Genomic DNA, 27,475 nt, shown 5'->3' on the forward strand with positions numbered 1-27,475 from the left:
TGAAACTGGATCCCTTCCTTACACCTCATACAAAAATCAATTCAAGATGGATTAAAGACTTAAATGTTAGACCTAAAACCATAAAAACCCTAGAAGAAAACCTAGGCATTACCATTCAGGACACAGGCATGGGCAAGGACTTCATGTCTAAAACACCAAAAGCAATGGCAACAAAAGCCAAAATTGACAAATGGGATCTAATTAAACTAAAGAGCTTCTGCACAGCAAAAGAAACTACCATCAGAGTGAAAAGGCAACCTACAAAATGGGAGAAAATTTTCGCAACCTACTCATCTGACAAAGGGCTAATATCCAGAATCTACAATGAACTCCAACAAATTTACAAGAAAAAAACAAACAACCCCATCAAAAAGTGGGCAAAGGACATGAACAGACACTTCTCAAAAGAAGACATTTATGCAGCCAAAAAACACATGAAAAAATGCTCACCATCACTGGCCATCAGAGAAATGCAAATCAAAACCACAATGAGATACCATCTCACACCAGTTAGAATGGCGATCACTAAAAAGTCAGGAAACAACAGGTGCTGGAGAGGATGTGGAGAAATAGGAACACTTTTACACTGTTGGTGGGATTGTAAACTAGTTCAACCCTTGTGGAAGTCAGTGTAGTGATTCCTCAGGGATCTAGAACTAGAAATTCCATTCGACCCAGCCATCCCATTACTGGGTATATACCCAAAGGACTATAAATCATGCTGCTATAAAGACACATGCAAACGTATGTTTATTGCCGCATTATTCACAATAGCAAAGACTTGGAACCAACCCAAATGTCCAACAATGATAGACTGGATTAAGAAAATGTGGCACATATACACCATGGAATACTATGCAGCCATAAAAAATGATGAGTTCATGTCCTTTGTAGGGACATGGATGAAATTGGAAATCATCATTCTCAGTAAACTATCGCAAGAACAAAAAACCAAACACCGCATATTCTCACTCATAGGTGGGAATTGAACAATGAGAACACATGGACACAGGAAGGGGAACATCACACTTCGGGGACTGTTGTGGGGTGGGGTGGGGGGAGGGGGGAGGGATAGCATTGAGAGATATACCTAATGCTAGATGACGAGTTGGTGGGTGCAGCGCACCAGCATGGCACATGTATACATATGTAACTTACCTGCACATTGTGCACATGTACCATAAAACCTAAAGTATAATAATAATAATAATAATGATGATAAAAGAAAAAAAAAAAAAGATATTTTAAAGAGGCAATATACTCAAGAGCCCCTGGTGTAATTCCTGGCACATAATAGGTGCTTAGCAAATGTTAATCCTAAACAGTAGAGCCTTGCTACTCAAACTACAGTGCATGAGCCCGGCAGCAACTGTATCACCAAGATGCTTATAAGAAATGCAAAATCATGCATTTCCACAAACCAAACAAGCCAGAATCTGCATCTTAACAAGATCCCCAGTAATTACTATATACATTCATGTTTCAGAAGTACTTCTGCAGAACGCGGATCTGTAACTTTTTCTGTAAAGGGCCCAGTCACAAATATTTTAGTCTTTGCTGGCCAATAGGCAAAATCATATAGATACTTACATAACAAGACAGAAACAATTTTTTTTTTTTTTGGAGACACTCTGTCGCCCAGGCTGGATACAGAAACAATTTCTAAAAACTTTTTATTGACAAAATTCAAGATACAATAATGAGTATAATATTTTATAATAGGCCAGGTGCAGTGGCTCACATCTATAATCCCAGCACATTGGGAGGCTGAGGAGGGTGGATCACTTGAGGTCAGGAGCTCAAGACCAGCCTGGCCAACATGGTGAAACCCCATCTCTACTAAAAATACAAAAATTAGCCAGGCGTGGTGGCAGATGCCTGTAATCCCAGCTACTTAGGAGGCTGAGGCACAAGAATCACTTGAACCCAGGAGGTAGAGGTTGCAGTGAGCCGAGGTCACACCACTTCACTCCAGCCTGGGTGACAAGAGAAGACCCTATATGACAAAATAAATAAATAAATAAATACACACACACACAAACACACACACACACCCCTTTTTTTTAAAAATAAAAGTTTGCTAATGAAAAGAATGAAATTCTTTTTGAGAAGACAGCACCTCACTTAATCGGAGCTTCCTATCATCAAAATCTATTACAAATACTCATCTGTTGAATTTTGTTTTGAGACGGAGTCTTGCTCTCTTGCCCAGCCTGGAGTGCAGTGGCATGATCTCGGCTCACTACAACCGCTGCCTCCCAGATTCAAGAGATTCTCCCACCTCAGCCTCCCAAGTAGCCGGGATTACAGGCACATGCCACCATACCTTGCTAATTTTTGTATTTTTTTTTTTAGTAGAAACAGGGTTTCACCATGTTGGCCAGGCTGTTTTTGAACTCCTAATCTCAAGTGATCAGCCCACCTGTGCCTCCTAAAGTGCTGGGATTACAGGCATGAGCCACCACACCTGGCCTCATCTGTTAATATTGATCTGTAGGCTAAACGCAGTGGCTCACGTCTGTAAACACAACACTTTGGGAGGCCAAGACAGCTGGATTGTTTGAGCCCAAGAGTCCGAGACCAGCCTGGGCAACATAGGGAGACCCTGTCTCTACAAAAATTAAAAAAATAAAACCTGAGGTGTGGTGGTATGCACCTATGGTCCCAGCTACTCAGGAGGCTGAGGCAGGAGGAGCGCTTGGGCCCAGAAGGTACAGGCTTGCAGTGAGTCATGATTGTGCCACTGTACTCCAGCCTGGGTGCAGAATGAGAGCACCTTTGCTTAAAAACAAACAACAAAAAAAATTGATCTGTAATGAGACTGTAGGTATTTGTCTTTGAAAATGTCTTTTAACTGAAACAGATATTGCCAAATATTGATATTAACCCACAAGCATGATTTTAATTGAGCATATTCATTACTGGGAAGGCAGTTATCTATTGGTTCTTCATTTGATATTTGCCTTTCAGTATGTCACCACCACAGTGCGGATTAATTACTTCCAATTCAAGGTTAGGTAGAATGTTTCTCCACTGCAAAATTAAACAAATTTTTGAAATATGGAACTTTCTGTGCATTTGTGTCAACTTCTGAAAGATGCTGTGGGAACTATAGTTTGAGACTAGAAAATCCGTCCACTCATATTTATGTGGGAATGACAATCTAACTTCTTTGACAGCTTGAGAAATATATAAAGCAGCCTGAAATTATTTGGGATTTGAATATCAGTTGCCACTGAAATGACTTTACCACATTCTTTCAAATATAGGCACTATTTTGCCTTGCAATCTTAGGTTAAATTCATTTTAAAAACATTACCCAATCTTCACGAAAAGCTAATTTCCAAAGCTAATTAGTATTTAATAGCAGTTAAGGGCAGTTCTCTTTGTTAAAAAAATTTCAATCTCAGCCTTCAGCTCAAACAATTGCGAAAAAATACTTTACCACTTCTAAGCCAGTCAGGATATTCATCCTCTGGTTCTAACAAAAATTAATGCAGCTGATGCTAGTTAAGTCCAAAAGAGCAAACTGACTTCACAGTTGACAGTACTGACTCAGTAACACACATGGATAGATGGAAATATTTTCTGCAAAGTATCTGCCGATGAATAACAATGAATAACCATAAACTATGAACTCCTCAGTTTTACAAGCTTTGTAAATTAGTCCAACTAAGGCTTTTTCTGCTCCGTATGTATTCTATCACCACCGCTTGCAGCACATCCTAGCAGATTCCACTTCAGATTGTACTTAGTGTTTTCTCAGCTTTGAAAATATTCTTGCCTGTAGTTGTTCTGCACAGACTATTCAGAGGCCAACTTTTCTGCCACTTCAAACTTGGCATTGACTCCTTGAATAAAGAACAACTGAATTGTATCAATAACATCTGCCGGCTCATCAAGAGCCAAGAAAAACCACTCCAAATCATTTGCCTTGTTTTTTAATTGACTAGTGATGTTGCTTCAAATGTCCTCAACTCTTAAATCAACTGTGCTTGCCAAAAAGCTAATAGCCTAAAACAAGTTTATTTTCTTTGGACATAATTTTTTTGACTGCTTCAATAAAATACAATTTAATTAACTCAACATCAGTAAATGGCTTTCCTTGCTTGGCAAACAAATAAGCCACTTGGAAACTTATTTTGGTGGCAGCCTCATTTTCATTTTTATGAAGAAATTATGCTGTGATGAGATATTCCATTTTTAAGTTTTGTAATTTTTCTATTGCTTTCCTGAGAGTTGGACATAGTGTAGTATATGATTAGTCTAGTTACTTTCATGTATATTGTATTCTTCTATTGCAGCTCTAGTGTCACTTCATAATAAGAGCAATGTTTTGCTATTAAATTCAATAACAAGATAACCCACACTCCTATGTGCCTTAAAAGCATGTCTATATTTTTCTCTTCTTTCCTTTTTTTGACATGATGGATACACAGTGGTAATAAATAAATAAATAAAATAAAAAATTGCAATCTGGTCACAGATGTGGCACTCAAAACACTGTCAAGCAATAATGGCAGCACTGAAATTTGTGGTACACCAAACAGTAGCTTGAAGTAATGAGAATGCCATATACAGCTTCTGTCAAAACTCCTCAGCTCTGCCATTATAAAGCAAAAGCAGCTGTGTTCCAATAAGACTTTATTTATGAATAGAAAATGAAATTCAAATTTCACGTCACAAAGAATTATTTATTTTTTATTTCAACAGGTTTTGGGGGAACTGGTAGTGATTGGTTACATGAATAAGTTCTTTAGTGGTGATTTCTGAGATTTTGGTGCACCCATCACCTGAAAGAATTATTCTTTTTTGATGTTTTTAGCCATGTAAAAATAGGTAAGTTTGCTTACTCCTGTTCTAGAAAGCACACTTCAAAGATTTCAATCTTTTATGGACTCAAACTGTCATTTTTGACCCTTAACAAAAAATTCTGTCCTCAAGAGGGAAATTTTCTGGAAAAAAAGTAAATTCACTATAATCCATCAAATTCTTTATTACAATAAATGTTTATAATTTTGAAAAAGAAGAAATTACAAAAGCCACTATAAAGATCATACCATTCTTAAAGAATAGCCCATTTCAAAACACAACCACCTGTCTTTTAATTATGCTACTCTTCTTACTATCCTGTTTCCCAAAATTTACAAATGTAAATCCAAAACATCACATATAACATGTAACAAGGAATGTCACTACCCAAATTAGAGATCAATCACATTCAATATGATGAAGAAAAATTTTAGGGAACATAAAGAACACAATCTGACCCATTAGTTTGTCATGTTTCATTTTAATAAACATGTTTTCTCTCTCTCCCTGTGTCTTTAAACACACACACTCAGAAACTCAATAAATATTGGTTACTGTAGAAGTATGGGCTCCCAAGGATCCAAGGGTGATATATTAGAATATATTACTAGTTCTGGTTAGTCAACATCACTTTATATGATAGTTATATCACCTGTATTTATGACAAGGAATCATTTTTTCATTATATAATTTTTTAGTTGCCTTAAGTCTTCATCTTCCTTGATGACAGTCGTAATAAAATCAAATGCCTAGAATGCAGGTTTTTAAAAGGTTAATACTGGTTACCAAAAAGGTGAAAAAGAGTTTTTTCACTAAGAGCTTTCTAATAGTAGATTCAATTGCTGCTTAGCCATGACCTTAGTTTTAAATTTAAAACTTCCTGAAGTCTAAAAATATTTTAATTCACTCGAGATTTTAACTGCTACTTTTCATATTACACTTGATAAGCTGATTTATACAGAACAGTTAAAAAGCTTTTCTTCTATTAATACTTTCCATATTATACTAGATACGGCAGAGGTTCCTTTTATTAAAAATAAACACTATGACAAAGAAATTATTTCTCCAAGATAAAATATTCCACTTAAATAATTCCTTTTCATTAGTTTTTTTAATGCACTCGAAAGTATCGAAAGCAAAAGAATTCAAAAGTCTGGGCTGGGCACGGTGGCTCATGCCTGTAATCCCGGCACTTTGGGAGGCTGAGGTGAGTGGATCACCTGAGGTCAGGAGATCAAGACCAGCCTGGTCAACACGGTGAAACCCCAATTCTACTAAAAAATACAAAAATTAGCCCGGCGTGGTGGTGCACACCTGTGATCCCAGCTACTCGGGAGGCTGAGGCACAAGAATCACTTGGATCCAGGAAGCAGAGGTTGCAGTGAGCTGAGATCATGTCACTGCACTCCAGCCTGGGCAACAGAGTGAGATTCTGTCTCAAAAAAAAAAAAAAAAAAACAAAAAAAAGAATTCAAGTAGTCTATATTGTATAACACTGCAATTACTTCTGAATCTTGTCTTGAAACATCCATTTTAACATGGTTAATAAACAGAACATACCTATTGTCATTGACAATATTTTGTATCATATTTAGCTATAACTTTTGTTGGCTATACTACGTTCCATTATTTATTCCACAGTTTGATTCCCTACTTTAAAACCAAATATTCTAATTTTTTGGCAGTTAAATGAACATGTTAGTTAAATGAGCTATCACAAAACCAGCCCAATTTCTTTTTCTAACCCTTCTCTCACATGAATTCAATAAACACATTTCCTACATTTTTTCTAATAATTTGAGATATTAACATTTAGAACATTAATCCATTTAGAATTATATATAGATATATAATATATCTAATTTTTTCCAAAGGAAAATGTCCCAGTTTCTCACTAATTTAACGTTTTCCCACTGATTTAAAATACCTCTCTGGTTATCACATTCCATAAACATCGGTCTGTTTTGTACTTTATTCACTGAATAGTTTCACTAAACTATTTATCTGTTTCTGAGTTATATTATCTATCCATCTATCTACATATATAGATATATATGTATTGCACATACACACATAAACACAGACACACACTTCCCAAAGATTTCATCCAAATGTCTGACAACAGTAAGTATAGAAAGTCAGGTCCCTGAATCTAGGTATACATGTTCAATTATATAAGCCTGTGGTAGAGAAGACAGGTCTAATCTAGAATCATTCCAAGTCAGAGGAATGCTTCACCTAATCTTTTTAATATAATTGGTCTTTTTAAACACTTTTGTTGCAACCGTTACAGCAAAGAATTCAAATACTCTGAGACCAAATAATTCATATAAGGAGATACGGCTTGCATCAGAGTTACTAAAGCATAGGGTTTCTGCTTCTCTCTACTGCCATGACCTTAAAAAATGAAAATAATTTAAACTTCAATTTTATTCTTACTAATAAAAAAAAATCTGACAACTGATTTTTCTTTCATCAAAAAATACGTAGGTTGATAAGTTGTGTAAAGTTTGGTCAAGTTCTTTAACCTCTCTCTATTTTAGCTTCCTTATATAGAAAATGGAGATAATAAAAGTACATACCTTATAGAGTTGTTAAAGTAATATAAGTTTCTATGAATAGTTTTGAACTAAATCTGTCACTTAGAAAGCATTCAATAAATGTGAACATATATGTATGCTAAAATATAAGTGCTCAATAAATATTAGCATATATAATGTAATAAGCCCCCTTCTAGCTTTCTTCCTGGGGTTAGAAGTTCCTAAGTATAATAGGATTACATATACTTCCATGCCTAATTTCTTTATGCTAATATAGTAGTAACACAACTAACCAAGTTCCTCTTCCTCTAGCCTCAAACTTGTAACAATCTGCTATTTTTAAAATCAATCTCTCACATTGTGTATATACATGTACATGTTTATATATATACATACATACAAATGTATATACACATACTCACATATAGATGTATTTTATACTAGACTGCATTTCTATATTAACATATAATCCTGATTTTAAAAATAGAGACATTGAGACACTGAAAGGTTAAGTTATGCTGCCTTTTGTTACAGTTTATATCCACTCAACTAAGCATCTCCGTCCCAAAAGAAGGGTCCAGAGGAAGAGTACGTGTGTGTGTGTGTGTGTGTGTGTGTATGTGTGTGTGTGCACGTGTCCATGTCAGAGACAGACAAAGACACAGAGAAGAACAGAGCATGTACTTGATCCTGCAGTAAGAAGGAATGTTCTCTAAGAAAACTCCAAAACAGGAATCTGATAAAACTCGAGCTGGTAATTACCCTCTCCTCACTACCAGAAAGTAAACTGGTATCTTGTCTCTAACCTAAGTACTCAAGACTCTTTTTTGGTTTCATCTCTTTCCCCCATTACTAAGTAATAGGTGCTTCTTGAAATAAATACAAAAATATAAAAGTAAAAAGTCCCAATACTTCCTTGTCTCCTAAAATCCCACTCCTGAGAGGTAACCAATTGTTATGAACCTTGGACAGTGATGATTTACTGCTCCACAGTACTCCTTCTTGGCCTGTTCTTCTATCCCAATAATACCGGGTGAAATAAGGGCCACAGAACAGTTTTTCTTTCTTAAAGTCCCTTTACAGCAGGTAAGTAAATGCCTGACCAAAAAGGAGGCTGCAAGTACTTTTTGTAAGAAGTCCAAGTTGAATACGATCTACATATTAAAGCACAACTGAAAACAATGAATGAAAATCAACAAGGGGCCAGGAGTGGTGTCTCACATCTGTAATCCCAGCACTTTGAAGGCCAAGGCAGGCAGGTCCTTTGTGCCCAGGAGTTCGAGACCAGCCTGGGCAACCTGAAGAGACCCCCCCCCACCATCTCTACAAAAAAATTTAAAAAATTATCCAGGCATTGTAGTCCTCACCTATAGTCCCAGGCTGAGGTGGGAAGATCACTTGAGCCCAGGAGGAAGAGGCCGTGGTGAGCTGTGAGATGCCGCCACCGCACTCCAGCCTGGGCTATAGATAGGTTACAACATAACATAACAACATAACATAACATAACATAACAACATAACATAACATAACAAACATAACACAACATAACATAACATAACATAACATGGGTAAAATTCTAAATATTCTAAATATTCATAGTGATTTTAACCTATTATTTCATCAACATCATCTTTACCATATCCTCATAAGATTCCTAAAATGGATTTCTGTGGACATTTATTGTAACAATATAGCCAGCTGTAAGGTTAAGAACATGGACTCTGTGGCCAGACTGCCTGAGTTCAAATCCCAGCTTTGCCACGTAGTGACCCGGTTATTATAAAATCTTGGTAATAATGGCTGGGTACAGTGGATCATGCCTGTAATCCCGGCACTTTGGGAGGCTGAGGCAGGCAGATCACAAGGTCAGGGGTTCAAGACCAGCCTGCCAACATGGTGAAACCCCATCTCTACTAGAAATACAAAAATTAGCTGGGCTTGGTGGCACGTGCCTGTAGTCTCAGCTACTCAGGAGGTTGAGGCAGGAGAATTGCTTAAACCCAGGAGGCGGAGGTTGCAGTGAGCCAAGATCGCACCACTGCACTCTAGCCTGGGCAACAGAGCAAGACTCTACCTCGGGGGAAAAAAAAATCTTGGTAATGACTATGTCCATCACAGGGTTGTTCACAGGCTGGACACAGCGTTAATTCATAAGGTGAGTTAAATGAGATAATACATGTAAGGTTTTGGCAGGTTCCTAGACCATATAGCCTAAATGATTTTTACTTACTAAGTCTCAGAAAAATAAGCAACTTGCCCAAAAATGCATGCAAAGTAAATCACGTGAGAAGAGAAAGCAACAGAAGGAACATATTAGCATTCCTATCTACTCACTTACTTTCTACTCACCTAGCCTAAACTTTCAAATAAGGAACAAAAATAAATAAATTTTATCCACCAGATTTCCAATGAAACAGGCTAGCCTACGTAGGATAGGGCTCCTACCTGCTCTACATGTCCACGTAGACATGTTGAGTTATCCTGCTTGATGAAAACTAAAACAATGTTTAACCATCACTCCCAACTCTAATGTGCTATCAAGACTCCAGGGAATGCCAACTTTGGGATCCAGATACATAAATTAGCACATAATCCACATTAAGGTCATAATGGTCCTCTAGAAAGACATATTTCCAATGACCAAATCACCCCAAAATCGAAATTTTAAGATTCTAATAATAATTTCTTTTATCTGCAACCTTAATGGACACACCAACCTGTAAACTTAGATACCTATATATCTTTGTATCTATATATATAGATAGATACAGAGATCTATATATCTATATATAGAGAGAGATACAGAGATATATAGATAGATACAGAGATATGTATATAATACAAGCTAAGGAAATCAAATTTGAATGAAGGATGAAAAAGTACTATTTTTAACAGGTTAAATCACAGGAAGTTACAGACACTCAACCATTTTTAATCTATAAAATAGATTGGTTCAACCTAATACTCAATGACCAAAATGGCCTATGATATAATCAGATCCCCTAGTGTCCTCACAAATTACTGTAACTGCCATTTTTGGACAGTATTTAGTGATTCAAATAAATTGTAGGTCACATCATTCTCGTATCTTTTTTGTATTACTCTAAAAGCTGCCAAAACAGAGTGGCAGATGCAAAGTCCTATAGTCATATACCTGGTTGGCCTCAGATTAACACCATAGTTTTCCAGCAAATAGTCACTTAAAAATACTGACTTATATCAACACTTCTTTCAATTATAATATTTCTGACTTCATATTTCTTCATATTTCTTCCCCAAGACAATTTATTTGCCTTATGAACAAAAGGATATTTTCCTAAAAAACTGTCAGGAAAGAAGCAATTTCACTTCTTTCCCTTTTTACCCTTAGTCATGAATGCATGGTAAAGAAAAATGAAAAAATGCAAAAAATTAGAGCCAAAAAAATCCCACTCATAGTCCTACCACCCAAAGACAACCAATGTCAACATTGGCTTATTTTCCTTCAGTCTTTTTTTCCACATACTTTTTTTTTCCAGCAATTGAGATTACATTTTATACAGTGATAGCCCCTGGCATTCAAAGATGCTTTTACATTTACAATTATGAAAATGTGTACAAAATCCTGAAAGTTCATCACATGATATATTTATCACTAGCTGACATATTGCTAAATGAAAGATCTTACATAAAATCTCCATCCATCCAATTCTCAGTTTGGGTTTGTTTTTCTTTACCATTGTATTAGTACGTTCTCACACTGCTATGAAGAAATACCTGAGACTGGGTAATTATAAAGAAAAGAGGTTTAATTGACTCACAGTTCTTCATGTCTGAGGAAGCCTCAGGAAACTTACAATCAGGGCCAAAGGCACCTCTTCACAGGGCAGCAGGAGAGAGAATGAGTGCAAGCAGGAGAAATGCCAGACACTTATAAAATCATTACATCTTGTGAGAACTCACTATCAGGAGGAGACCCAGCATGCAGGAAGGTGCCCCCATGATCCAGTCACTTCCCACCGAGTCCCTTCCAGGACACATGGAGATTATGGGAACTACAATTCAAGATGAGATTTGGATGGGGACACAGCTAAATCATATCAACAGTAGTCATATATCCAGAAACTCATAAAGTTACACTTAACCCCCCAAGTTTCAGATAAATTATAAACTTATATATTTGTATAAGTTCACTGCATATTAATGTTAGTACTCTAATAATACCGCGTAGTGGTATTTTAGTAAAAGTTTTTTAAATTTCTTTACAAATAGCTGTTTTCTAAGATAATTAAAAGCCTAAAAGGGACACTTAAACTTTTGTGTTTAATACTGATGGCTGTTAGCCAGGTGCTACTGCTTCCGAGTTCAAGATCAGCTTGGGCCATATAGTAAGACCTCATCTCAACAAAACATCAAAAATTAGCTGGGTGTGGTGATCCCAACTACTCAAGAGATTGAGGTGGGAGAATCCCTTGACCCCAGAGATCAAGGCTGCAGTGAGCTATGAACACGCCACTGCATTCCAGCCTAGGGAACAAAGTGAGACACTGTCTCAAAAAACAAAACAAAACACTAAACCTAAATCGCAACTCCACCACACAGTTAACTCTCAGCAACGATTTCTTTATTTGTAAAATGAGAATAAATGTCTAACTTACTGGCTTGAAGATTAACACAACACTAAATATGGATTAAACTCCTCTTACAGATCTTATTTAAAAACCAAGGAATTATAATTTCTTGGAGCTCAATATGTAAAACCATATAATAATAAAAATAAAAGGGACACAAGCTGAGCTACTTTAGTCAAGTTGAAAATTAAACATTGTTACTTGTCAAGTACTATAGCTTCTGCCTTTTTGCCTAACAGTAGATTCCAGAGGGGAAACATAGAGGAGACATGTTAGGCAGCCATCCAGGTTAAGAGAAAATAGGAGCCTAAACTAGAACAGTGACAGATCAGAAAAATATCTAAGAGACAAAAAACAACAAGATTTGGTGACAGACTGAATTCAGGCGCAGGCTCATGTCTGTAATCCCAGCACTTTGGAAGGCTGAGGCAGGTGGATCACTTGAGGTCAGGAGTTCCAGACCAGCCTGGCCAACAAGGGGAAACCCTGTCTCTACTAAAAATACAAAAAAATTAGCCGGGCATGGTGGCAGGTGCCTGTAATCCCAGCTATTCCGAAGGCTGAGGCACGAGAACCACCTGAATACAGGAGGCAGAGGTTGCAGTGAGCTGAGACTGTACCACGGCACTTCAGCCTGGGAGGGAGACAGAGTGAAACCCTGTCTAAATAATAGAAAATAAGCTTTTTTAAAAAAAGAAAAGGGAATGGTTTCTTTCTGGCTTTAGACACTGGTAGTTCATAGTGTCTAACTATGAACAATGATGAATACAGGTTGAGTATCCCTTATCCAAAATGTCCAGGAGCAACATGTTTCAGACTTCTGATTTTTTTTTTAAATATTTGCGTGTACATAATGAGGTATGTGGGGGATGGGACCCAAGTCTAAACATAAAATTTATTTATGTTTCATATACATTGTGATGGTGTCAGGGTGTCACCCAGGCTGGAGTGCAGTGGCATGATCGCAGCTTACTGCAGCCTCTATCTCCGGCTCAAGCAATCCTCCCACCTTCTCCCAAGTAGCTGGGGACTACAGAGATGCGTCACCATACCTGGCTGATTTTTTTTATCCATAAAATTCATTGTTATGTGCCCAGCCAAAATCATTTCAAGTTTTTTTCTTCCTCACCATGTAAACCTAAATGCCATGCAGCATAACAGTTCTCTAAATTTATCTGCTTAACAGACAATTTGATTATAATAATAGGCAAGGTGTGATTAATTCTATATGACACATAAAAATCAATCCCATATATTTTTAGTCACATTATATATATATTTCATCCTCTCAGATTGCTGTTCATGTACTTTAAAAACAATTATGGAATGGTCAGCTTCTCTATTAGACTGGCATTTAGCAAATCAGAAATTTCCCTTACTGTTCCCCTCATTCTTGCAATATATTACCTTTGTAAGTAAGGATTAAATTATGTTAATTTGTTATTTAATTGTACTTGTGACACACTGCAAGAGAGAAAAGAAAGTATTATTAAAATATAGTTGGCTAACAACTTGACTAATGATTGGGCAAAGAATCTGAACAGGCATTTCTCCAGAGATGATACATAAATGGCCAACAAATGAAAAGATGCTCACATCCAGCAATCCCATTTCTATATATCCAAAGAAACTGAAATCATTATGTCAATCAGATATCTGCACTCCCATGTTCACTGCAGCACTATTCACAATAGCCAAGATACAGAATCAACCTAAATGTCCATCAACAGATGAATAGGAAAAAAAATATGTGGTATATATACAATGTAATACTATTTGGCCTTTTTTTTTTTTTTTTTTTTTGAGACAGGGTCTTGCTCTGTCGCCCAGGCTGGCGAGCAGTAGTGCCATCACAGCTCACACCTCAAAGGGTGCTTGAGGTGGAGCTCAAGCAATCCTTCCACCTGAGCCTCCCAAAGTGCTAGGATTACAGGCATGTGCCACTGAGCCGGGCCTATTCAGTCTTAAAAAAGAAGGAAATCCTGTCATTTGAAACAACATGGATGAACTTAGAGGACAAAGTAAAATAAGCCAGGCACAGAAAGACAAATACCACATAATCTCACTTACATGTGGAATCTAAAAAATTTGAACTCACAAAAACAGAAAGAATAGTGGTTACCAGGGGCTGGGAGAAATGAAGAAATGTTGGTCAAAGGATACAAAGTTTGAGTTAGACAGAAAAAATAAGTTTTTGAGATCCATCGCACAGCAGGGTGACTACAGTTAATAACGATATATGACATGTATTTCAAAACAGCTAAAAGAATAAATTTCAAATGTCTTGCTGGAAAAATTAAAGGAGGTGACCGATATGTTAATTAGCTTGGTTTAATCATTCCACATTATGTGCGTGTGTGTGTGTGTGTGTATATATCAAAACATGACACTGTACCCCATAAATGTATACAATTATGATTTGCCAGTTAAAAATATTAACTGAGCTAGGCATAGTGTCTGGAGGCTGAGGTGGGAGGATCATTTGAGCTCAGGAGTTTGGGGCCAGCCTGGGCAATGTAACAAGATCCTATCTCTTAAAAAAGAAAAAGATGGCCAGGCACGGTGGTTCATGCCTATAACCCCAGCACTTTGGGAGGCCGAGGAGGGTGGATCACCTGAGGTCAGGATTTCGAGACCAGCCTGGCCAACATGGTGAAACCCCATCTCTACTAAAAATGTAAAAAATTAGCCAGGAGTGGTGGTGGGCACCCGTAATCCCAGCTACTCCAGAGGTAGAGGCAGGAGAATTGCTTGAACCCGGGAGGCAGAGGCTACAGTGAGCCGAGGTCGCGCCACTGCACTCCAGTGTGGGCGACAAGAAAAAAAGAAAAAGATACTCAACACCACTAATTATTAGGAAAATGTAAATAAAAAAATACAATGAGATATCACCTCACACCTATTAGAATGGCTACCATCAAAAACACTGAAAAAAAGTGTTGTCAAGGATTGTGGAAAAATGGGAACCCTTGTGTACTGTCGGTAGGAATGTAAAATGGTACAGCTAGATAGAAAACAGAAAGCAGGATCTTAAAGACATAGCTGCACACCCATGTTCATAGCAGCACTACTTACGATACCGAAGAAGTGGAAGCAACCCATGTCCAATCAAAAGATGAATGGATAAACAAAATGTGGTACACACGTACTATGGAATATTATTCAGCCTTAAAAAGGAAGGAAACACTGAAACATGACACAATATGGATGAACCTTGAAGACATTATGTTGAGGGAAATAAGTCAGACACAAAATGACAAATACTATATGATTCCAGTTCTGTGAGGTATCTAGAGTAGTGAAACTTACAGAGACAGAAAGTAGAATAGTGGTTGCCGGGGCCTAGGGGCAGAGGGGAATTAGAAAGTTGTTTAATGGGTATAAAGTTACAGTTTGACAAAATGGAAACATTGTGGAGATTAGCTGCACAACAACAGGCATACACTTAACACTACTGACCTAGAAATGGCTAAGATGTAGCCAGGCATGCTGGCACATGCCTGTAATTCAAACTTCTTCAGAGGCTGAGGCAAGTGAATCTGGGAGGCAGAGGTTGCACCACTGCACTCCAGCCTGGGTGACAGAGTGAGACGCTGTCTCAAAAAAGGACAGGACAGGACAGGAAAGGAAAAGAAAAGGCTAAGATGGTACATTTTTTGTCGTGTGTTTTTTAACCACAATTACAATTTTGAAAAAAAAAATGGCTAAAAATGTTTGCATATGTACAGAGCTAACAATTTTGGTCCCTGACTTTTCTTGATCTATGAAAAGTCAGAAAAACATCTGCTCTTTAACTTAAAACTTTCAAAAACTACCTGGATAGCTGGGTAAGTAGAAGGGTTGAACTTCCTCAAGGAAAGTTACTCTATACAAGGATGGGCAGCAGTGACTACCCTGTTAAATATTATAAGGTAAAAAAATCAAAAGACTACTTTGTGATTAGTAAAATCAACATGAAATTCAAATATCAGTGTCCATAGTAAGGTTTTAATGAACACAGTCATCCCACTTGTTAGCATATTGTCTATGGCCGCACTTCACCACACAAACACAAGCAGCTGTCATAGTTGTGACAACTCTCTTAAAACAGTTTAGGCCAGGTGTGGTGGCTCACACTTGTAATCCCAGCACTTTGGGAAGCCAAGACTGGTGGATTCCTTGAGCTCAGGAATTCAAAAACAGTCTGAGTAACATGGTGAAACCCACCTCTACAAAAAATATAAAAATTAGCCAGGCAAGGTGAGAGGATTGCTTGAGGCTTGGAGGTCAAGGCTGCAATGAGCTGAGATCACGCCACTGTACTCCAGGCTGGGTGACAGAGTGAGACCCTGTCTCGAAAAAAAAAAAGTTTCCTGACTTATGCTCTGTATCTTATCCCAAAATAAGGAATTAGATGCAGAGCAGAAATAAAATGAAGTAAATTCAAAAAAGAATATCAACAAATTAAAATGTTGATTCAATGAAGTGGTTTTTTTAAAAAATAAAAAGCCATAGCCTTTTCTGTGGCTTTTTATTTTATTTCTACCCCCAAGCCATCTACATATACACCCAGGTGCATGCACACATGCCTTGTTTAATGTCTTTAGTATCTGGAGTAAGCCTCAGTTTTAAAATAAACTTTCAGCCAGGTGCAGTGGCTCACGTCTGTAATCCTAACACTTTGGGAGGCTAACGCAGGCAGATTGCCTGAGCTCAGGAGTTCGCGACCAACCTGGGCAACATGGTGAAACCCCGTCTCTACTAAAATACAAAAAATTAGCCGGGTGTGGCAGCGTGTGCCTGTAGTCCCAGCTACTCGGGAGGCTGAGGCAGGAGAAATGCTTGAACCCAGGAGGTGAAGGTTGCAGTTAGCCGAGATCGCGCCACTGCACTACAGCCTGGGTGACAGAGTGAGACTCTGACTCAAAAAAAAAAAAAAAAAAGATAAACTTTCATTAGTTATTAAGCTCTTTGAGCACTCTTAATAAACATAGGATTTATACAACTATTCAGTTATACAGTTTTGTCTTCTCAAATAACTGGACTGAAAGTTATTTTTACTTCATACAAATTTAGAAAAGGCACCCTATAAAAGTTAAATTACACAATAAAATTATTGAGAACTAATGATAAAAAGTTTGCATCACTTTTATCACTTTCTTAAAAGCAAGCTCAAGGGGGTAGAGATAGGGGTTGTAATTTATCGTGTGAGCTTTCAAAGATAACTAAAATGCTTGCTTATATCAAGAAGTTTTAGACAGTGTTCTAACTGGCCATGTACGTTTGTTTTAGCCAGTTAACTTATTAAGATAAAATTTAAGGAAGAATAGAATTTGCTAAATACCAATATACTTAAAATGACATATTTAATATATTTATTTTGACTTTATAATAGCAAATAGAGAGTAGATAACTACTATAAATTGATCCTAACAAAGAGGCTACCATACCAAGGTATACTTATCTAAAAAATACTGCAAACCTTCAAATTTCAGATGGCAGCATTTGGAGGACAGTATGAAATAATGTAATCCCTCTTAAAAATCCCAATCATTTTTTTCTCAAGCTAGAGAAGAAAATTAGTCCAAAGAAATTTAAGTAATCTTAACACAAAAACTATCACACTCCTTGTAGTTTATAAATACTGTAGTAAGCCTTGGCAGTGATGAGCAGGAGTAACAAGTCCAAGATGAGATTTAAGACTGTTTTAATTTTTAAAACAAGTCACAAATAGAAACAGTAATAAACACGTGGAAAACTGCTTAATCTCTTGGTAATCAAATATATGTGGTAAGTAAAATAACATGTAATACCACCCTTACTTAACAACCGAACACTTCCTAAAAATACTATGAGACCAGTAATATTTCCATTAAACTGGTTCGTATGTTTGTTGCTAGTGGCACTCTAAAGTTACAACTCGTACAATACAGTAACATCCATAAAGACATTCATATTTTTTGACTAATCAATAAATTGAAACAGTAACTACAATACATAAGATGAAATTTTCCAAAGGCATAAAGGGTGTTATACTGTATGAGCAACTCTAAAAGTCTGTTTCGAAAGCTAAAACATTTTTTAGATTAAACTACTGCTCAAAGGGTTATAATTTAAAAGAAGCAAAGTGACTAAAGATGTGTATCACATTTTTACTCACAGGACAAAGAACTGAGTACAGAGCTGAGAAAATACCCAGCATTAAAGGAACAGGAGATATATATATATATACACACACACATATTATATATAATGTTATTTCATGAAGAGCTGTCTTTTAAAAATATATTGTAATGCTCTGAAGATTTTATTTGAATCCAAACTTAACTTACATTGGTACTAGCTGGTTGCCAAAAAAACTTTTAAAATAACAGTAATTTGGCTGGGCATGGTGGCTCACGCCTGTAACCCCAGCACTTTGGGAGGCAGGGGCGGGCAGATCTCCCGAGGTCAGGGGTTTGAGACCAGCCTGGACAAGGCGAAACCATGTCTTTACTAAAAATTCAAAAATTAGCCGGGTGTGGTGGCACACAAGTCCCAGCTAACTCGGGAGGCTGAGGCATGAGAATCGCTTGAATCTGGGAGGCAGAGGTTGCAGTGAACCGAGATCCCACCACTGCACTCCAGCCTGGGCAACAGAGTGAGACTCTGTCTCAAAAACAAACAAACAAACAACAACAAAAAAACCGGTTATCTTCAAGGCACCAAAGGCAAAAATAGTTCTGCTTCCAATTAAACCTACAATTTCAAATGGCTAACTGCTCCACAAGTTGGTCCTATTCAAACTCTGTATATAACCCAGTGGTCCCCAACCTTTTTGGCACCAGTGGCCAGTTTCATGGAAGACAATTTTTCCATGGACCAGGGGTGGGGTGGGGTGGGGTGGGGTGGAGTGGAGATGGTTTCAGATGAAACTGTTACACCTCAAATCATCAGGCATTAGTTAGATTCTCATAAGGAGCAAGCGACCTAGACCCCTCGCATGTGCAGTTCACAATAGGGTCCACGCTCCTCTGAGAATCTAATGCCACGGATGATCTGATAGGAGGTGGAGCTCAGGCGGGAATACTCACTGGCCTGCTGCTCACCTCCCGCTGTGTGGCTCATTCCTCACAGGCCAGCGACCAGTAGGGGTATGCAGCCCTGGTGTTGTGGACCTGATATAACCAATTGATAATTTAAACAAAAGATAAAAAAAAGTGAGAGAAGAAGAGCGTGGTTAAGAGGAGAAAAAGATGCAAATTCACCCAAAATTTCAAAGCCAATTAAAGTATTAAAAATAAAAGCAAACAAGGACTTTCTCCTTCCAGTAATGGTGATCAGGTCATCAAACCAATCTTCTGGCTGAAGAAACTTGAAAAGTTGAACTAAGTTTAAAAAAAGAAAACTCTACTTCTAGAGATCAGGCAGTAAAGAAAAGGGGGCCAGAATTCACTAAGTTCCCAGAAGTGAGTCTGGTATACCAGGTTTCTTCTCCCCTACAGGCATCTGCTGATTTAAGCAGTGACTGTGAGGCTGGAAAGCTAAGCAAAACATCTGACAGCCTCACTGGGTTAGCCAGACAAAAATGAGACCCTGAGCCTCCCCCAAACTCTGGGTTGGGATCTCAACCTCAGAGCAAAAGAAATACAATTAAAGCCCAGCTTCAAATAATCTCAATCCTTAAAAGTGAATTAAGAAAAGCAGATTTATAGGACCCCTATATTTCTGTCAAAATTAAACGTAAATTTTATGTCATGGAAGACTACCATTATTCTAGGCCTCAAATTATTTTTATAGTTTTTCACATCAAATGTCTCATACACAATAAAAAATAACCAGAAATCCAAGAAAATAACACAAATAAAATGCAAATGAAACATGGAACAAGACCCAAAGGGATCTAGATAATTAAATTATCAGACACAGACTCTCAAATAAGTATGCTGAGTAGTAAGACTGAGAACTTTAGCAGAAAACCTGAAACTAAAGAGAATAAAATTGAAATTCTAGAACCAAAAAGTAAAATAAACTAAATTAAAGAACTCGGTGTATGAGTCTGATGGCATATTAGACACAGCCTAAGAGAATTAATGAACTGGAAGATTGGTCAGAAAAATATATCTTTAAAAATGCGCACAGGAATAAAAAGATAAAACATACAAAAAAGGATGTAAGAAACATAGGACAAATTTAAGAATGTTTAATACATGTATAACTGGAGTACCAGGAGGAAAGAAGATGACAAAACAGAAGCACTATCTGAAGTGATAAAGTCTGAGAATTTTCCAAAACTGACGAACGCGCTCATCAGTCCTATGCAACAGAACTTTCTATTCTATTGATAGAATGATGGAAATGTCCTCCATCTGCCAATACAGTAACTAATAGAAACATTTGGCTACTGAGAACTTAAAATGTGAGGAATTGAATTTTTAACTTTTTAAATGTTAATTGGTATCAATAGTTACATGCAGCTAGTGGCTGGCACTGGGCAGTGGAGTCCTACATCACATATACAAGAAGTCCTACAAACACCAAGCTGAACAAATAAAAGATCACACCTAGACATATCACAGTAAAACTGCTGAAAACTAAATATAAACACCCCCACTCCGACAAAAAACAAAAAGTGACCAGAGATCTACAAGCTAGATTACAGTCAAAGGAGCAACAATAAGACTGATAGTTGACTTCTCAACAGAAACTCTGGAAACCAGGTCTCAAGGGCACTCACTGTGCATAGCTGCAATATGACAAATGAAAAAAACTGCCAACCAAGATTTCTGTATCCAGCTTCCTCCCCCCAAAAAAATCCCTTCAAGAATAAAAATGAAAAAAAGGCATTATCAGATAAGCAAAAAAGAATTCCTCAACAGATAGGCCCAAATAGAGAAAAAAAAAACAGAGAGTATTTTCAGAGAGAGAAAATCAACCCAGCTAGAAGCCAGGAAATGCGTTAAAGATTGAAGAAAAAAACTGAGTATATAAACAAATTTAAATGTATAATTACTGAATAAAACACTAATGATAATATCTTGTGGGGAGTTAAAATATCAGAGAACTAAACTATCTGGCAATAGTATATAATTCTGGAGAGGGAAATGTACAATTAATGTTTTCTAACATTGCTGCACTGACCAGAAAGAGAAAAAAGTGCTAACTTATATCACACTTTAACACAGAAAGGAGGTATATTGTAATCTCTAGGATAAATATTAAAAACAAATTTAAAAAAAGATGGTCTAACTATTAAGCCAAGTTGGGGGGTGGGGGGTATTTGGAACAAAAAATAACAATAACCCCAAAAGCAGCAGAAAAAGAGAATAAGAGAAAGTTCAAACAGGATAAACAGAAATCATTTATTAGGAATATCAATTTAAACCTAAATATATCAGCAAGTATATTAAATGTAAATGTACTAAATGTTCCAATTAAAGAACAAACATAGTCAAACTAGTCTTTTTAAACTAATATATGCAACTTACAAGATATGGCTAAAACTCGAAAGCTGAAAGAATGGAAAAAGCTGTAGCATGCAAATGCCAAATGAAAGTTAGTGTATCTGTCTTAACACTAGATTAAGAACACTACAAGGTAAAATGCAATACTGAGATAAAGAGGGACATGTCACAATAATAAAAAGTTTGATTCACCAGGTAGATTTAAAAAAACCTTGACTTGTCAGCACTTTAACATAATCAAAATATATAAAACAAAAACTGACAAATTAAACAGAGAAACAGACAAATGTTATAATCATTTGGGGATATTTTAACAAATCTTTGTCTGAATAGTAGCAAACAAATACAAAAGCAGTAACAATCTGAAACAGAAACAAACTTGATAGAACATATTACACCACATCTAACAACTGTAGCCTATAAATATTCTGTTGTTGTACACAAGGAATGTTTACCCAAAAAGACCATATGTTGAACCATAAAGCAAGTCTCAAATTTCCAAGAACTTAAGTCTTAGGGATTTAAATCTTACTACAGTGGAGTCAAATCAGAAATCAGGGCTGAGCATTTACAGTGGCTCACACCTGTAATCCCAGCTACTCCGGAGGGATTTGCTTGAACCCAGAATCACTTGAACCCAGAGACAGAGGTTGCAGTGAGCCAAGATCATGCCACTACTCCAGCCTGGGCAACAAAGCGAGACTCTGTCTCTAAATAAATGAATGAATGAATGAATGCATGAATGGACAAAGGGGTCAGTAGTGACAAACTTTACTGAAAGTAAGGAAATGATATCAAATGGTAAATGAATAGACAAGTAAGGCTAGTACAAAAACTATAAAATGTATGTATTTTCCTTATCTCAGTTTCATCAAAAGATATATTTGGGAGGCCAAGGTGGGAGGATCACTTGAGGTCAGGAATTCAATACCAGCCCAGTCAACACAATGAAACCCCATCTCTACTAAAATACAAAAAATTAGCTGGGTGTGGTGGCACATGCCTGTAATCCTACCTACTCGGGAGGCTGAGGCATGAGAATTGTTTGAACCCAGGAGGCAGAGGTTGCAGTGAGCCAAGATCACACCACTGCACTACAGACTGGGCAGAAGAGTGGGACTCTATCTCCAAAAAAAAAAAAAAGGGGGGGGGGGAGATGGAATAGTAGAGCTATACAGGACTAAAGTTTCTATATATTGCAGGAATTAATGCAGCTATGAAGTAGACTCTGATAAGCTAAGATATATAAATGTAAATCCTATAGTAATCACTAGTAATTCAAATATAGTTTTAAAATGATTAAAGAAATTAAAATGTTACACTGGGAAATACTCATGTAATGCAAAAGACAGCAGTAGAGGAGGGAAAGAGGACAAAAGAGAAATGAGACCTATAGAAAACAAAACAGAAAGTGGCAGACAAATAAAACCCTATCAGTAACACTAAATGTGAATGGATTAAATAATACACTCAAGAGGCAGAGATTACCAGCTTGGGTTTTAAAAGAATAAGATCCAATTAAATGCTGTCTACTTAAGACATATTTTAGACTCAAAAATACAAATGGGACAGGATAAGAGTAAATGGATGGAAAAAAACATACCATGCAAAAGAGCTGACATGAATATACTGGTATCAGACAAACTTTTAAAAACTGTTTGATGTTTTGAGAGGTCAAGAGAAACATTTTAGAACAATTAAGGGTCAATTTATTAGGAAGACAGAACAATTATAATCATTTGCACTTTATGACAGAGCCCCAAATTACATGAAGCAAAACTGACAGAATTAAAGGGAGAAATAGACAAGCCAAGAACAATAGTTGGAAGAATTAAATGGCCCACTTTCAACAATGAATAGAACAACTAGGCAGAAGATCAATAAGGAAACAGAAAACAAACACTATAATCAACTAGGTGGAAAAGACAGCTAGAGAACATTCTGCCCAACAACACAATACACATTTTTCTAAAAAAGCACACATGGAACATTCTCCAGGATAGATGATCTATGCTAGACCATAAAACAAGCATCAACAAACTGAAAAGGACAAAAAGGATACAAAGTATGTTCTCTGACCACAACAGAATTAAATTAGAACTCCGTAACAGAAAAAAAAACGAGAAATTCACAAATATGCAGAAATTAACATATTCCTAAATAAATGGGTCAAATGAAATAAAAAGAAAAATTAGAAAATACTTGAGATGAATAAAAACAAAAAGGCAACATAACAAAACTTACGGAATGAACTAAATCAGTGCTTAGAGGGAAACTTACAGCTATAATGCCTATATTAAAAACAGAAAATATAGGAAAACATTTTTACGAACTTGAGATAAGAAAAGGCTTCTTAAATACCATAAAGAGAAGACAAAAGCAGGCCACAGAATAGGAGGAAAAAGTTTTAATAAAAAATAAGACTTCTCATCCAAAATACAAAAAGAATGCCTTCAAATATGCTTTTTAAAAGACAAACACAAAAGACAAATGAACAAAAGATTTGAACAAGCACTTCACAAAGGATAACGAAAAGGCCAATAAACTTTATGAAAAAATGGTAAACATCCTTAGTCATCAGGGAAATAAAAAATTAAAACCACACAGATACCATCTTACAGCCAGGCATGGTGGCTCACACCTATAATCCCAGCACTTTAGGAAGCCAAGATGGGCAGATGACTTGAGGCCAGGAGTTCGAGACCAGCCTGGCCAACATGGTGAAACCCGTCTCTAACAAAAATACAAAGATTAGCCAAGCGTGGAGACGCACGCATGTAGTCCTAGCTACTGGGAAGGCTGAGGCAGGAGAATCATTTGAATCCAGGAGGCGGAGGTTGCAGTGAGCCGAGATCACACCACTGCGACAGAGCAAGACACCGACCACAAAAAATAAAAATAAAAAAAAATAAAGGCCGGGCACAGTGGTTCACACCTGTAATCCCAGCACTTTGGGAGGCCAAGGCAGGTGGATCACGAGGTCAGGAGTTCAAGGCCAGCCTGGTCAACATGGTGAAACCCTGTCTCTACTAAAAATACAAAAATTAGCTGGGCATGGTGGCGGGCACCTGTAATCCCAGCTACTCAGGAGGCTGAGGCAGGAGAATCATTTGAACCCGGGAAGCGGAGGCTGCAGTGAGCCAAGACTGTGCCATAGCACTCAAGACTGGGCAACAGGATGAGACTCTGTCTCAAAAAAAAGAAAACAAAAAACAAATATAATGTATGAAGAGACAGGTATAAACGTGTTCATAATACCATTATTAATATTTTGTCAAGTGGAAACAATCCAAATGTCAATCAACAAAGTATAAAATGTAGTACACTCACACAAAGTAATATTATAGTGCAATGAAAATTACAGTTTCAGAAAATAATGTGGATGAATCTTACAAATAATATGTGGGGCAAAAGTATCTAGATACAAAATATATACTGCGTGGATCCATTTATATAAAACTCAAAAACAGGCATAACTAAATCAGAATAATGGTTACTTTGGGGAGCATGGAGAAGGTAGTGACTGATGGGGAAGGAGAGTGTCTGAAGTGCTGGCAATATTCTATTTCTTGTCTCAGTGGTCATTACACAGGTCAGAGTTTATAATAACTTACTGAGCACTACTTTGTGTGCCTTTTCTGTATGTGTTATGCTTCAATATGAAAGATAAAATATCTATACAATTTAGAAATAAAATCAGTTGAATCACACTAAAATTAGAGTACTTGAACTTCAGAAAGCAGTAACTTTTAAAGACTTATACCCCTTAAAGTATCATAAAGAGCCAGTCATGCTGAAGTGTGCCTGTAGTCCTAGCTATTTAGGAGGCAGAGGTGGGAAGATCACTTGAGCCCGGGAGTTCCAGGCTGCAGTGAGCTATGATTGTGCCACTATACTCCAGCTGGGACAACAGAGTGAGACTCTGTAAGAATGTGACCCTTTTGTAGTTCTTAAGTGTGATGACTGGGTGCTCACACACAAGAGGTGCCTCTCAAACCTTGTTATGACATCGGCATATGACCCATCTGACAAGAAAATAAATAAAATATAAAGAAAAACTGGTATTGAATTCAATAAAAGCGTAAAACTTTATACAATGGAAAATATTCAAATATATAAAAGAAAAAATATAATGGTGGAAACAGTTTCATCAAATGTAACAAGAATTAACATCATTACCATATATTCTCATGTCTAAGATACAGACGTCAAGAAAAATTGGCTTTGGGCTCTTGATAAAAATATTAAGTTCAATCTCACTACCAATCAAGACATACCAACTGAAACAAGATACCATTTAACAGCAGTTAAACTGGAGGAAAACTGTGTAACTCCCTTCTCTAGGGAGTACTTTGTTCATAACCTCTGTGGCAGAAATACAATTTCCTTCCTTCCCACTTATCCTTTTTAGAAAACTTTATTTCACAGTACTGGAAACAGTTGCTCAATGATCCACAAGAAAACAATGCTATTGTGATTCCTGAATTTCCAGTTTCTACTTCAGTAGGCCTCCTTAAGGCCTAACTGGGGGTCTAAGGGATATCCAGCTCTATAACCTTCTACTACTAATAAATCTGTTTTGCTTAAGCTAATTTCTAGCAACCAAATGGCCAATGAATATAACACCTTGATATAGCTTATCTCAGAAGCTGAAAACTGGCAACTCGGGTTGTTTTATCTAACCCACAAAGTGTTCTTCAAAAGTATAAATTAAATGTTAGAAATTATCCTTCCTCACTAGACTGTGACCAAGCTCCTAGAAAGCAAGAACTAACTTCATTGTATTTATCTTTGTTTCCTCATTACTAGGCTTCAGGTCCAAAAATACTTGCTGAATGAACAAACTATGCCAATAAGGTTTCTATAAAACTCTACAGCTCTGACAACCGATTCATCTCAGAGAACAATAGACGAAAATCCCAGTTATCCCACTAAGAAAACAACAGTGACAATAGAGATTAAATGACATAAAAATACTCACCCCCTTTGCCCAGTAAGCCAAATCTTTGAAATGTAAAAAACAAAAAGTAATTCACAGTTGTGATCATAGCACAGTACAGCCTTTCAACTTCTGGGCTCAAATGATCCTCCTGCCTCAGCCTCCCAAGTAGCTGGGACTACAGGCATGCTCCACTGCACCTGGCTTATATTTTAACTATCACTATTATGTGTGGATATAATGATACTTTAGAATTTAAATGTTTTCCTCTCTGTTTATGTGGCAAAGAATAGAGACCAAATACCATCTGAATAAATGTTCCTTATAGCCACAGCATGCTTGACTTAGATGGTCTGTTTCTCCAGCCTATTGAAGAACTGTAGCTCACAGATGTAGATTTCAAATGATATCCTAAATTGCTGCTTTCATCATCTTAGTGCCTGTAATTTTCTGTGGCTTTAGAATTGATCACATGTATGAGACATGGTTATACCATTTAAGCATCAAGCACTAGATCTGGATTAGCAGTGTTTATACTTTATATTGGTATGCAGTCATTCCTTTTTTTTTGAGACGGAGTCTCACTCTGTCGCCCAGGCTGGAGTGCAGTGGTGCAATCTCAGCTCACTGCAACATCCGCCTCCCAGGTTCAAGCGATTCTCCTGCCTCAGCCTCCCGAGTAGCTGAGATTTCAGGCGTGTGCCACCACGCCCGGCTAATTTTTTGTATTTTTACTTGAGATGGGGTTTCACCTTGTTAGCCTGGATGGTCTTGATCTCCTGACCTCATGATCCGCCCACCTCGGCCTCCCAAAGTGCTGCAATTACAAGCATGAGCCACCGCACCCAGCTGCAGTTGCATACTTTAAAGCACTATATTGCAAATTTTGAAAGGGGCCTATATTGTGTTTTTTTGTGTGTTCTTATTAGTACCAAGGAGAAAGAGTGCTTTATGTGCACTAGGTGCCTAATAATGTGTGTATTATTATTAGTGGGAACACAGGCAGTGTGGTATAGGGATTAGAAGTGTGGACTTGGGTTGGCATCCTTTTTTCAATCACTTCTCATCTGTGTGACTTTGGGCATGTTGTTTGTCATTGTTGCTCTTGGTGGTGTATTTTTTCTTTTGAGAGAAAGGCGAGACAAAAAACAA

General features: G+C 37.2%; 1 protein-coding gene and 1 pseudogene across 2 annotated transcripts in view; one reads left to right on the top strand and one right to left on the bottom strand.

The window, feature by feature from the left end:
* TLK1 (tousled like kinase 1) overlaps window positions 1–27,475 on the bottom strand; it is a 173,422-nt gene that overhangs the window by 133,375 nt on the left and 12,572 nt on the right. The gene's annotated exons all lie outside the window — the stretch shown is intronic.
* On the top strand, window positions 25,320–25,415 carry LOC129032300 (small nucleolar RNA U13; annotated as a pseudogene).

The sequence above is a fragment of the Pongo pygmaeus genome, chromosome 11 (assembly GCF_028885625.2).
Source record: "Pongo pygmaeus isolate AG05252 chromosome 11, NHGRI_mPonPyg2-v2.0_pri, whole genome shotgun sequence".
In the NCBI taxonomy this organism is placed as follows: Eukaryota; Metazoa; Chordata; class Mammalia; order Primates; family Hominidae; genus Pongo; species Pongo pygmaeus.